The 12,861-nt window shown below is 35.1% G+C and overlaps 1 protein-coding gene across 3 annotated transcripts in view; it reads right to left on the bottom strand.

Moving 5' to 3' along the window:
• Window positions 1-12,861, bottom strand: part of RhoGEF3 (Rho guanine nucleotide exchange factor 3) — a 417,890-nt gene that overhangs the window by 391,360 nt on the left and 13,669 nt on the right. The window contains exon 1 of one of the 3 annotated variants that reach the window (XM_087358939.1): window positions 6,010-6,290. The exons of the other annotated variants lie outside the window; for them this stretch is intronic. The gene's annotated coding sequence lies outside the window, so the exon portion shown is untranslated. Of the gene's footprint in view, window positions 1-6,009; window positions 6,291-12,861 lie in introns of those variants that run through there. 3 annotated transcript variants of the gene reach the window in all.

Genomic DNA, 12,861 nt, shown 5'->3' with positions numbered 1-12,861 from the left:
AACACTGAATTTATGTACAGACGATTATAATAAACTGCCAAATTTCTAATTATATTAAGAGACTTTGAAAAGTGAAGTTTATAATTCAGCATGAAATAAAAAACTAGAAAATATGTGAGCTAATAAAATAATATAGGCAGGAATGTGCTGTAAGTTTCTGAGAAAATAATAAATTATAGACAAATTAATATATCATTTTACCGACAATCTTACATTCCTAACAAAAAAAGCTCTGAATCACGACAACAAATCTGCACATATATACCAATTTCATTTAGGAGGGCAAATGAAACATTTAAGAGCAAATAATAATTCCACTTTGAAACTAACATAGATTTGATTACAAGTTAATTAGAGTAGATCTAGACGACTCGCGTCATAAAATTGAGTTAGTTTTATCTTTTATTACCTTTACAGGGCGGAAAGCAACGTGCACGCGGGACTAGTTGGTTTAAATTTTCTTGGCAGCGTACAGTCAATCTACGGAAGTATGTTTCGCCTATCAGTTATTTATAAGATAGTACACGTCTTCTGCACCGTTAAGTTAGGTTAGGTCTGACAGAACCATGTTATCTATAGAGTCACCAGACGAAACATAGAACGACAAGATAACAACAAAATATCGTAAAAGGAATACTGTGTTGATATTGCGTTTTGTATTTAGGAAATAATAGCACGATAAATGTAGGTTACGTTCAGTTTTAATTCCTAAGTTTTCGTTTGAAATGTTCAATTCATTAACAGTGTAGTTAAGTCGACTTTAAAAATATTAATCTATCGGTGAATGTTGAATATTAGATTAAGTATTCTTCCCTAATTAAAAACACTGTATTAAGTCGTCCGCAACATTTTTATTTTAGTTTTCACAAGATTAGACGTCCGCTTACTTACGCAACTCGTCAGGAAGGCGGTAAGACAGGGAAAGCTTAGCGGAGAAGTAAAAAAAGGATGCAATTTCTATTATTACAGAAAGATGGGACAAAGAGAAACCAATTATGAATAAAAAATATCTCTCGTCCTACGTTAACTAATCTATAATTTAGGGGCCTTCTTATGTCTATAGTAAGGTTCGGTGTTGAAATAATGTAGTTAAATTAATATTCATAATAGAATAATTTGGACAGAGTTTTTTATCGTTGAATCATCTTCTTTCTGTTATATACGTTCATCTCTAATCAGTTCACTAACCTTGCTCATAAAAAATTAACATTTACATATTTTATTAAAACACATATATATTTAGTATGTTAATTAAAATAATGTCCTTTACGAGACCAAATTACATTACTCATAATTTTTATATGCGATTCAGCCCACATCGATAAAATTATCACCATAATCACCGGTTACTATGTATGTTCGTATCATCCAACGTTCTGTGACTATCAAAACTTATCCACATGCCTTGAAAATTGTTTTGTATACTACCTGTGTGTAAGTAAAGTTCTAGAAGTCTAATTCCTTCATGTTTTCTTTTCAATCAGAACTTCAAAGAATTCGCAAAATATGCCTAGCTAATGAAGCTTTTCCTACTTCCAAATTGCTTTTGTTTCACACAAATCTGTGTATAAAAAATTCAAAATTTCGTTACAAACTGTAAACATAATTTGGCTATAAACAAGTGCAGTATCAATTGGACTTGTAGTTAGATACCATAGCTTCGGAAGGACATACAACCTGCAGCCCTGTACATGCAAGCACTGTGATATTCGAAACGTTGATATCCACCCACAAGTCCACAAGACGTTACAACCTAGAAGACCAACATCGACATCTTCACAGCCTTGAGAACCTGAAATCAAATAAGAAGGTTTTGTTCCCTTCACTGTTTCTATTGCCTTCTATAGTAATTTCTGTCAGTGTTATCTAAGTATAGGCCTCATTGTAAATCTTATTTACAATATCGATATGCACAATTAAAAGTATGCGCAGAAGCGGTGACTATTTTATTTTCTTCAGTAAGCATACTGACGCACACTGTTTAGAAAAACAGTCTCTGTTTATTCCGCCAACAAAACAAAACCGAACGTCAAAACAGGTAGTTCATGAAATATAGCGACCACGGTGCTTTAAATAGTTAATGAAATTATTACGAAAAACGTCATTCTGAACGAAATGAACCACCTCATCAGACAAATTAAGAATTATAATCGAAAGGTAACAGATGAATTCCACTGAGATGGAAGAATAAATATGTTCAGTGGGAGGACTAAATGGGTCAAAAGGCCCAAACCTTACTGTTTATTATTATTAATCCATCTATTCACCATTTTAAAGGGTATTTACTTCTATACACTTGAGACAAACCTTGCCCCTGAGGTTAACGGTGCAGCAGCTATTTATGAAATATATTTTGTTTTTTTAATAAGTGTAACATGCATTAAACAGATTTCGCCTGAGGCATTATACATTTTACATAACCGTCTTTCGAATGATGTTTGATGTTCCTTGTGTGGTGGTTTTCTGAAGTTCCTTAATGTCGTGTTTGCCCGGATGTTGGCCAAATATGTTTTGAGTGACTTGGAGACAGTTCCAGTTGGTCCTACAATCATGGGAATTATTCGTGCCTATTATTATTATTATTATTATTATTATATTTTTGTAGGCTTAAGCGAAGTATAAAGACGCCATTAATGGCGCGTACTGAAGTGAGGCTGGAGAAATTCACTGCGCAACTTTAGTTTGGCCACACTGTGCTGGAATGCAGCCACAGAAGAGGGCTTTACTACAGGATCTGTTAACAGGCATCAGATACAGTAGGCTAGCTTAACCACAGATAACCCGAGCTGAACCCTTTGAAGCCTGAAGTTGCTCTAAATACTATATGAATATTCAGTTCCTACCGCAAAGAAAACACAATTCGCCTACCCGAAAAATATCAATTGTACAATGCTATTTAAGTTTGCGTCTTCGTATATTATGAATACAACAAAATATAATTCGCCAACAGATTTAAGACGACGTAAATTCCTACTTTTACCCAAGAACCAATTCTTGTTTAAGCATGATTTTCTTAATTATTTTTCGTTGCTTCCTATCAGCTTTCCTGCTTCTGGTCCTGTCTGTTCTTGACACAAAACATAGCTCGAGGTCATCAGAGCGCAAAGACGAGTCGGTTCATAACCCCTAATTCCCAACGTCAGCTTTTCAGAAGACGAGTGTAATGTTTACTTTCCTTAAATAAATGACAGGCCTGTACTTACAAGTGAGTAACTGTGTACTGCAAAATATTCAAGTGCCCAATGAATAAATGTAATTTTCCTTCAGCAAAAAACATTTCTACAGCTAAACTACAAACAAGACAGGTTGCCAAATCGAGGCAGAATTCTAGAAATCAATACATATACAATCTGTATAAGATCCTGATTAGTTGAAAACAATAATACAATGCTTGATTACCATATGGGTTATAACTCATCAGATGTCTTCCAACTGCAATACAGACACTGACCGTGTAGATAAATCGATCTGTGGAAATCACTATTTCGGAAGATAACGCATTATAAGAACTTCTTTTAAGACTTACCGGTATTCGAACCAAATACCTTCCAATTAAAATAGGTACATACAATGACCGTGAAGTAAACTATTTTTAAAGATTAGAATCACTTAAATGTAACGCGTTATAGGAACTACTTAAGATTTCTTCGTATATAAAGTAGATACCTTTCGTTAACAGTACCCACACTTACGATTAGTATCTGTCTATAGAAAGTAACACAGCTTCCTTAATATTACCAGAAAGAAGATTTCCTTTTGTACGAGTCAGTTCACGGATTCTTTAACTCTAACGTTTAGGCCTACTTTCCAGGAAACTAACACTTCAGCCAAGAACAGCGTTTGAACATACGCAACTTTCATTTTTAACGCTCTCTGATTTAAGAGTTAAAAAATGTCAGTACAGTGATTCATAATCAGCGTAACAATAAAACTGCTTAAATATCATCTAGCTCAGAAAGAATTAATTTTGCTCAAATGAATGTGAATCTTGAGCAATAAGTGAAAACAAAATATGGAGACGTATTAACGAATATTTACATAACGAGGATCGAACACAGTGCTCAGAAACGTATTTTAAAGAAGATGGATGAAGTATGTAACAAATTTTGGATATTACACAACGAGAAACGCTTTGTATCTGTGACAACTAGTGGAGCCAATATACACATCTCCAAGAAAGTGCACGCTGTACACAGTCGCACAGTAGGAAAAGGACTGGAAAGTTGTCTTGAAGCACATAAAATTTTAAAAATTTAGTATGTCTGACTGAACTTGATGCCAATTTATTTCAAATACAAATTCGTTACAGCTAATCTACACTGCAGATACTATATTCAATAGCCATAAACTCTATGGATGAACGTTTCATAGAGGTATATGCGATTTCTTCCATGCACTTAATCAAACATACATAATATTATAAAGTGTTAAAACGAACGTTATAAAGCTTAATGAGGTTTACATTTCGTCAGGCGCTCATACTTGGTACGGAGAGCCGTTTCTTAGAAATCTTTAAAATGTATTCAGCACAGTTTACGAGCATGCATTCAAATTAAATTCATCTGCACACCTGAATGCCAAACTGAACCAAAAGCTGAAGCACTGGCCGATCTACACAGACTATCTCCTCATTATGTAACTTATGGAAGGAACGCATAATTTCAAAAGACTTTAGAAATCACGGCTATTATAATTCGCATGTAGGTCAGCTAAAATTCAGCGGAGAATGCATTATTTTGTATCTTCATCCGTTGCTCCTTTATCCCCTTCTTGCCTTCATCTCCTTCCGTCTTTTCTCATGTATTCCTTTCCCATACATTTCGACTATGAAATATAATATATATATATATATATATATATATATATATAATATTACATTGTTTCATTGTTTTCGTCACCCATATCAGAAGTACTTCTAAAACCTGTCTAACGTTAATAGCATTTGTAAAATAAAAAACCCATTTAAATACATCGTTAACTGTATGTGTCATCTGCTTTAACAATCTACATTTTATATTCATGGGTTTTCTATTAATCCCATGACTAAATGCGATAATTTCTTTACACACCGTTACCCTATTGGTTTCTATAACACAGAAGTACTGTTTTTTTAAGGTACACACTAAATACTTCATAATTATCTTCTTAGATGAGCTTCAACTTCATATGGATATTGCGCTATCTATCGTCATTATTCAGAACATGGACAGTCATGCATTATACGTGCACTAACACGGTCGATTATAAAACGCCAAAACCACCAAAAACTTCTGTCGATAATTAATTTTCATCTGTAATTAACTCAATTTGGACTTGTTTTAGCGTGAGTGCAACTTCCTATAGCATAAGCCTGGGTTCGCTCCAAGAACAGTGTACGTGTAATTTGTGGAGGACAAAGTGAACCTGGGACAGGGTTTTCTCCGAGTCCTTCGGTTTTGCTCTGTCAATATTATTCGCTCGCATTTATCAGTTGGGGGAATGAACGATGGGCCCGTCAGCGACAGCAGTTCCGCAGTCACAGTGCCATGCCATCGTAACAATAACAGAAACAGATTCAACAGTTTCCGGCTTAGAGAACTGGCAATAAGACACCGCAAACGCGGGAGCATCAATGAGTATCGACTCAGGCCAGACCTAGCGTGAAGCCAACAAAACATCACGTCTTGACGGCGTGCAGAAACAGGATGCGTATTCTTACTACAGTTGTGCAGACGATAATGACGCGAAACAATTTATCGTGTTAACAGGTTCATTATAATAACTCTCCGGTTCCTAAATTCGCTCTAGAGCATATGAAACAGCACAAGAAGTTTTATTATTTATGTTGTGACGTCAATATTTCTTGTATGTTATTAACAAACTTCAGTCTTCCAAACTCCTGTCGATTTTAACTGTTAAAATTTCACTCACATATATTTAGAAAGATTAATAAGTTTTACATAAAATTTCTATCAATATCCCTTAACACGCGTATAGGTTTGAATGACCTTGACCTTGCTTGGTACTTACCGCAGATTGTCTTGATCTCTGTGACGTCACATGATATGCGATCTCTTTTGTCTCTTTCCTAGAATATTCCATTTTAAACTAAATAATTACAGAAACTGTTGCTGTAGTAAAAGTTTTCGATCCAACGAGTTTCTGATACAATAACCATTTTTTCACACTTGGTCAAGAACAGGATTTCGCCGGTTTCACTGTACACCTGCGATCAGAGCGATGGTTACACGAGATCGAAGAGGGTGTCAGCCGGCTGTTGGTCACTGGATCAGGGGCAGTCTCGCGGCGGATTATTACTCGCGAGCGACATGGAACACGGCGGAGGTACGAATGAACAGTAGCGACCGCGCGGTGACAGCAGAGCGCTGTGGAGCAGCCTCCCGCCCGCCCGGCCCGCTGCTGGTATATCGATCCCTCGCCGACGCTACTACCCGACTCACACACATCCGCCCGTCTCACATTCTGTGTTAGTGGCGGCCGCTTCCTTTAGTTTGCAGAGTGTTAAAAACAGCGCACTTTATGCAACGTCAAACGCTAGGATGGCTTGAGATTTATGAATAAGGAAGTATGAACAAGCAAATGTCGTGGTCTATTGTAAAGTACTGTTTCAGAATTTTCCTCGACAGTCTGACAGGAACACAAAATACGTGCCCATGATCTATGCAAGGATTGTGATTTGCTTCCGTATACGAAGTACAAGTATTGACATATACAACGCAATGCTTGGTGTCATGGGGGAGACAACTTTGATGTAACAGGGTTGGCCAATAATTTTCTTTCACGGCACAGACCAATCTGCATTTCGTTATATCTAAAAACAAGAATTTGAGATCCGACAATATTTGCATTGATACTATATTTACCACCTAATCCTAACGCCCAGAGATCCATCAGGTCGTACTTCATCGGGCGTATTCACACACATCTCACAGTTAAAAGATTACCTACCGAATTTCTCAACAAGAGAAAAAATACTTCCCACATATGGCAGTTACGTGTATGGGAATTATTTTGTAAAACTGTTCTTTTGCACCTTGTACAACGTCTAAATTGTAACATATAAAAAGACAGCGTTCCGGAAGCTAGCCTCTGCTTCCGTTTTTAGGTAAAAATGGCTAAGAACACAGAAAACCTATTTGTTGGGCCTCCTGGCTAAGGTAATGTATTATTCTCCCTTTTATCTGAAGACGGAAGTGTAATTCATCTTCCGAAACATTTTAGTTTTATAACATTATATATAATTCAGTAGATGGACAAAGTTCAAAGGAACAATTTTACATATTATAACGCTCCATCATCAGAATACTTCAGACATCGAGGATCTTTTAATGTTGATATGTACTTTATTTCAATAAAACATATTTTAATGTAATAATCCACTTTATACTTTAAACAATGATTTTGTGACTTTAACTGAAAACACTTTATAGTGCAGACAGAAGTAAATTTCATTACATAAATTCACAATAACATAAAATGAATTAAATGAAATTATTCCACTAAATCCCTCGATTATTACCAATGTGTACAAACTGTGTTAAAGCAAATCCAGATGGTCAAACATTTTCAAAGGACTCCATAAAAACAGCTAAATTAGTCCGAAATAGAATGCCAATACAAAGAGTGTTCGAAAAATCACGCAACATATTTCTGGCACATGCTGTATTTGTACACTTCGTAAGACAAAGCATTTATAAAAGAAAATTTTCTCAGTGACGTTCATGGACAGCGTAACAAAGTCTGACGGATATCGTCCACACTATCGTCACTGAAACTCGGAGGTCGACCGAAAAGATTTTTGTCGTGCACAGAAACAGTTCACCAGATGAGACATTACCCATTTGTTTGGCGCAGGAGAATCAGGAAATGTGTCCCTAAATTCATTTCGGCAAATTAAAAAGACATTCTTGTATTTCGACTATTGAAGGACGAATCAAGGACTGATGCGAACAGGTTACAAAATGATGTGACCTGTGTGGCTCTTGTATAGTCACAGCTGAACTGTGTGTTTATTAATCCAATCGAAATGGATTAAACTGCAACCATCAATAAATATTTTAATATGGGTTGCGTAAGTTCAGAACCATTCTGTACTTAATAGGTTTGGCCTACTTATAAATACAACGTGTTCAGAAGTGTGTGTGTGTGTGTGTATGTGTGTGTGTGTGTATAAGAGAGAGAGAGAGAGAAAGAAAGAATCGTCATTTCGCTGTGCCAATTTCAAAACTTCAATCACAGTTTAAAATTTATTTACAAACGTAAAATTTTCATACTGGCGCGGATGAAAATGAAAAATGTAGTATAGTGTCTGGAACGCTTCAGATTTTTATGTCATACTTTACGCTAAACACACAGGTATGTTAAAAAAATTTCAGAGAAAGCCCAAGAAGTAGAGTACAGTCTATAGAAAAATGTGTGTTTGTGTTTGTCATGCTTTACGCTAAATTGAAGAGGAAATGGTTATGTGTAAGAATTTTTATTCTTAAGAGCCTGTTCAGAAAGTATATTAAAAAAAACGTGCTTGGTAAATTATTTATTATCTAATCTGCTATGTAACGGAAAAACTAAACTAAAAAACTAAAAGGAAAATATTTAATTTGCACGCTTATTACATAAACATAAGTAAATAATATTGTAATAATACCATGTAATATTGGACACGCAGATCTTTAAAACGTGTTCACGTGAATTTAATCCTAGAAACTATATAGACGGGAAGACAATGGAATAAAAGTAGAACGTTTCCACGAGTCCTGAGTAATGTATTAAAATACTGTTTTATACGTATGTTTGAGGCAGCGAACGAAATAAATACGTGAGGAGATTTGCTCTGTCCGTTCTCATTTTTTATCTCACTACTCGAAGGATTTCAATGGAATTTGATACAGGCGTTCTGCAAAAATAGTAATGGTTATAATCCACCTTTTTAGGATTTTAGATTCTCACGGCAGTGAGTCCGAAGATGGCTGTCTTCTGGCTTGCAGCGCAGTGACATTCGTCACCCTAATGATGGAGACAGCAAGCACCTCTGAAAGTCGGTAAACTTCTACTAGACTACACGGCGCTACAACCTGGAAGTCTTCCTAATCTAACTTCTGTTCTTATCGGTCCAATGAATTACAGAGCGAGAATTACATGAAGACTGTTTCCATTATGTCATAAGCTTAGATAAAGAAGTATCTAAAACGTTTCGCTATAAAAATTGTTACGTAAAATAAATTATGCTTCTATTTATCACTACATTTATTTCGATAATTTAGAAGTAGCCTACTGATGTGATTATATAATACGCCCACATCTTGAACTCCTGTACCTCTAACAAACTACACTAACGTAATGTCACGTATGGCCTGCCAGGATAATTCAGAGCTAAGGTTCTACATCACAGATAAGTGATGCCTACGCGTGTGCAAAGTTCTGAAGCTCGTCCTAAGCTGTTAAGTTCGAGATAGGAATTCCAATTTAACACAACTAGTAGGAGTAGAGAAGTGCGTTTCTTGTTTCCAAAACCCACGCCCTTAATTTATTAGGCTTCCACAACAAGATTGTGTTTTATACATATATATATGTTCAATTCAGATTATCAACAAAGTGTAGGCCTATTAAAACGATATCTCGCTATTTAACAGACAGAGAAAGAGAAACCAATGTCACAAACACAATTCATTTAGCTTAAATGATAAAACAGTATGGTATTGTTTACTTGTCAGAACACGCAATGTTGTTACGCCGTTATAGAGACTTATCAGCAGGCAGGAATGTATAAGCCAAAGACAATACCGAAAACGATACTCGCCAAATATTTCTACACATTAACACATATTTAGAGGATAAATTGTTACTTCTGTTATGCATTTCATTTCTTAAGCATGATGTCACCCAAAAATATAATGCCCACGTGTAGCAGTGAATATGTAAGTTGACGTAACTTCGGATACACACAGATGGACCTTAAATTGAAACAAGGAGTTGCAGATATTTTGCTGCAGAGACAGCTGTGCATGTTACTTACTAGATACTAGACAGAACACGTAGAAGATTGTGACCAAAGCACTTAGTGATAACAAATAATTTATGAAACAATAGAAGGAATCAGGAAGTAGGATGGAATGATCGATTCAAAAAGTACGGATACAGTCTAACTACTGAAGTCAAAAAGTTCCAAGAATAAGAACATCCATATTGCTATGGGACATTAAAAATGTCCTATCCAGACCCAAGACTTTATCGCAAGTTACTTCTATTTTTAATCTTTACCTTTTCATCTAGAATACATTTGAATACACACCCACTTATCTCTAGCTTTTCGTGACTTTTGCTGCAATATTCTTTTTCTTGTATTCCATATGCCTCTGTCTGCCTAATTATCATGGTATATCGTATTCTTAAGCAAAGAACTACAACTATTTTCCGTAATAGGACCTCAAATAATAGACTGCATACTGTCCAAACATCCCTATTTGATTAGTATAAGACAACATACTAAAATATTTCTGTACACAAATTAATCCTCCGTTCTCACAACAAATTAATCAGACATAAATAATGCTTCAGCTGCAGTTGCTCTGGTCGTAATTATTTGACACATATACTTGGTGGTGTGGACGCGTGTTTAAACATGACTCGATAACTGTATAATTAGGAATTTAACCTAGTTACAGGGACACCAGTGAAACCGAATACATTACACATGGCATTTTTCTAATATACTCATATTTAACATCTTATTATTCGTAATATTTCCATGCAGTTTTGTGGTGTCACACTTAAAACGCCATGCATCACAATAAACATCAGTGATGTGTGAACTTTTCAGTTCAAATAATACACAGAATTAGATGAACCTATTGAAGCCTATGTTTCAAATTTAGTTGGCGACAAAAGTTGATCTTGAAAACACCATGTGATGTACAGGAGTTCTTTTGTCGGATCTTATATTACAAAATGTTTCTTCAGTCTGTGCTGACAATTCAGTTTACATCGTCGAAGACCCCCTTGAAGAAATCTCATTATAACGTCGTCGTAGAAATAATACAATTTACCACAAGTACAAGTGCTTCTACTGTAAAAATGTCAACTGCTCTAACACATTTTGCTTCGTGCTTCTTCAGTAAAACATTTTATCTTTACAAGCTTATTACAGGAATAGACACAAAATATTTATTTTCTTTGCATAAAATTTCGTGTTAAAGCTATTATTCTGGTAACTGTATTGTTAAAATGGCAAACTGAGTAATTAAACTAACCCTCCTCGTGAGAATGTCTCAAGTCATACATACATTACACATCTTGTACACAGTCAAAAGCGGTACCGTACCAAAAAATGGTAAATTCAACTTAAAGAATTCACAGACAACAAACTTTTCTGTTGAAAAAGTTAAGCCGTATACATAACTGCATGCCCCAACAAAAAGGGCAATAGTCCATAAACGTGGTAAAACTATATTTGAAGATTTGAATGAAATTTCTCTTTCTGGATCTCTGTCTTCTGTTGATGTCTAAAACTCGATACTAGCCGACATTAAATGCAAACTTATATTTATTCTGTGACGTAAACAGTGACCACAAATCGTTTATAGAACTAAAGGGAATTGACTTCATAAGTACTGGGCAGATTATCTTTTGTGTGTGGTGTTCAATTTACTACACATATTGTTTAGTTTTGCTATTTGCTATTAACTAATAACAGATTAAGTTTATGTTTTATCCCGATACAATTGCAAACCGCCATTCTTATTAGTTTACTCTGTAGATTATGTTTGGATTATTATTTCCAATTCGGAGTTTTGTAAACAAATCAAGCGACCATTTGTTTCAGGCTTGGTGTGTCAAATACAGTGAAAATGTTACTGTAATGTACAATAATAATTACAAAGCAATATTTCACAAAACAGTATGGATGTTCAGTGCCTTCGAATTTATCATGCAGCCCCACACAATTTACTAAAGTCTATTTATTGTGCTGGTCTTATTTAAAACGTTTGGTAAGGAAATATAACACTGCTGCAATGTACGCTGTGCATTATTCGACTAAGAGCCAGTTGCTAGTTTAATTGCACACAGCCGTTGCAAAAACATTATAATGGAGTAAAGTCACTTTCAGAAATGAAAGTATTTAACAATTATTATTCAGTGTTCTGTCTGACGACAGGTCCATTGCTCTGCCCAAAAAGAGCTCTCCAGTTTTCCTTATTCTCAGCTTTTCGTTTTAATTCCTGGAACTTCATCTTCTTTCCTTGTTTCAGATCGTCGGTTAGCTGTATCATTTAACAATGCACAAAGTGAATTAAAAATGAAACAAACGAACAAAGAAACAACACGAACGAATAAATACTGGTGTTTTCAAGTAAGGACGGGTAGCGTTCTTCTTTTGTGCAGGACTACATAACAAAAAAATCCTAACGCACTGATAATTCATTCTATATGATGATATATAGAATTCGTAACAACCCAAAGTGTAAACGCAACGTAATAGCACATTCAATGTTAACATCAATTCCACATCAGGATTACAAATCCACATAAATTTCATTATTACAAATCATAATATATTACTCTCTTATTTTATTAAGCGAAAGGTTAATGTCTTTCTAATGGCTCAAACAATATTTATACGAAACCAGTATAAAATAGGACGCAGTCAAATTAAGCCGAGCTGCAAAATAATTTAGTTTTCCTTTAGTCTATCGGTTATTCAGTTCAGTATGCCTTGTTTTGCTTCAACGTACAATTTCGCATTGGTAATATTTCTTTATAGATACAGATATATCGATACAATTTAACTAAACGACCAACATACATTTATATCTAATTTCAAAATACTTCAGAGAATACAATTTTCATTGTACGTTACATCTCTGC

Source organism: Zootermopsis nevadensis, unplaced genomic scaffold, assembly GCF_977971745.1.
Source record: "Zootermopsis nevadensis isolate Lab colony 2312 unplaced genomic scaffold, Znev_1.0 Znev_ptg000030l, whole genome shotgun sequence".
Taxonomy (NCBI): Eukaryota; Metazoa; Arthropoda; class Insecta; order Blattodea; family Termopsidae; genus Zootermopsis; species Zootermopsis nevadensis.
The sequence above is the reverse complement of the archived record's forward strand: the minus strand, read 5'-3'. Positions and strand labels throughout refer to the sequence as shown.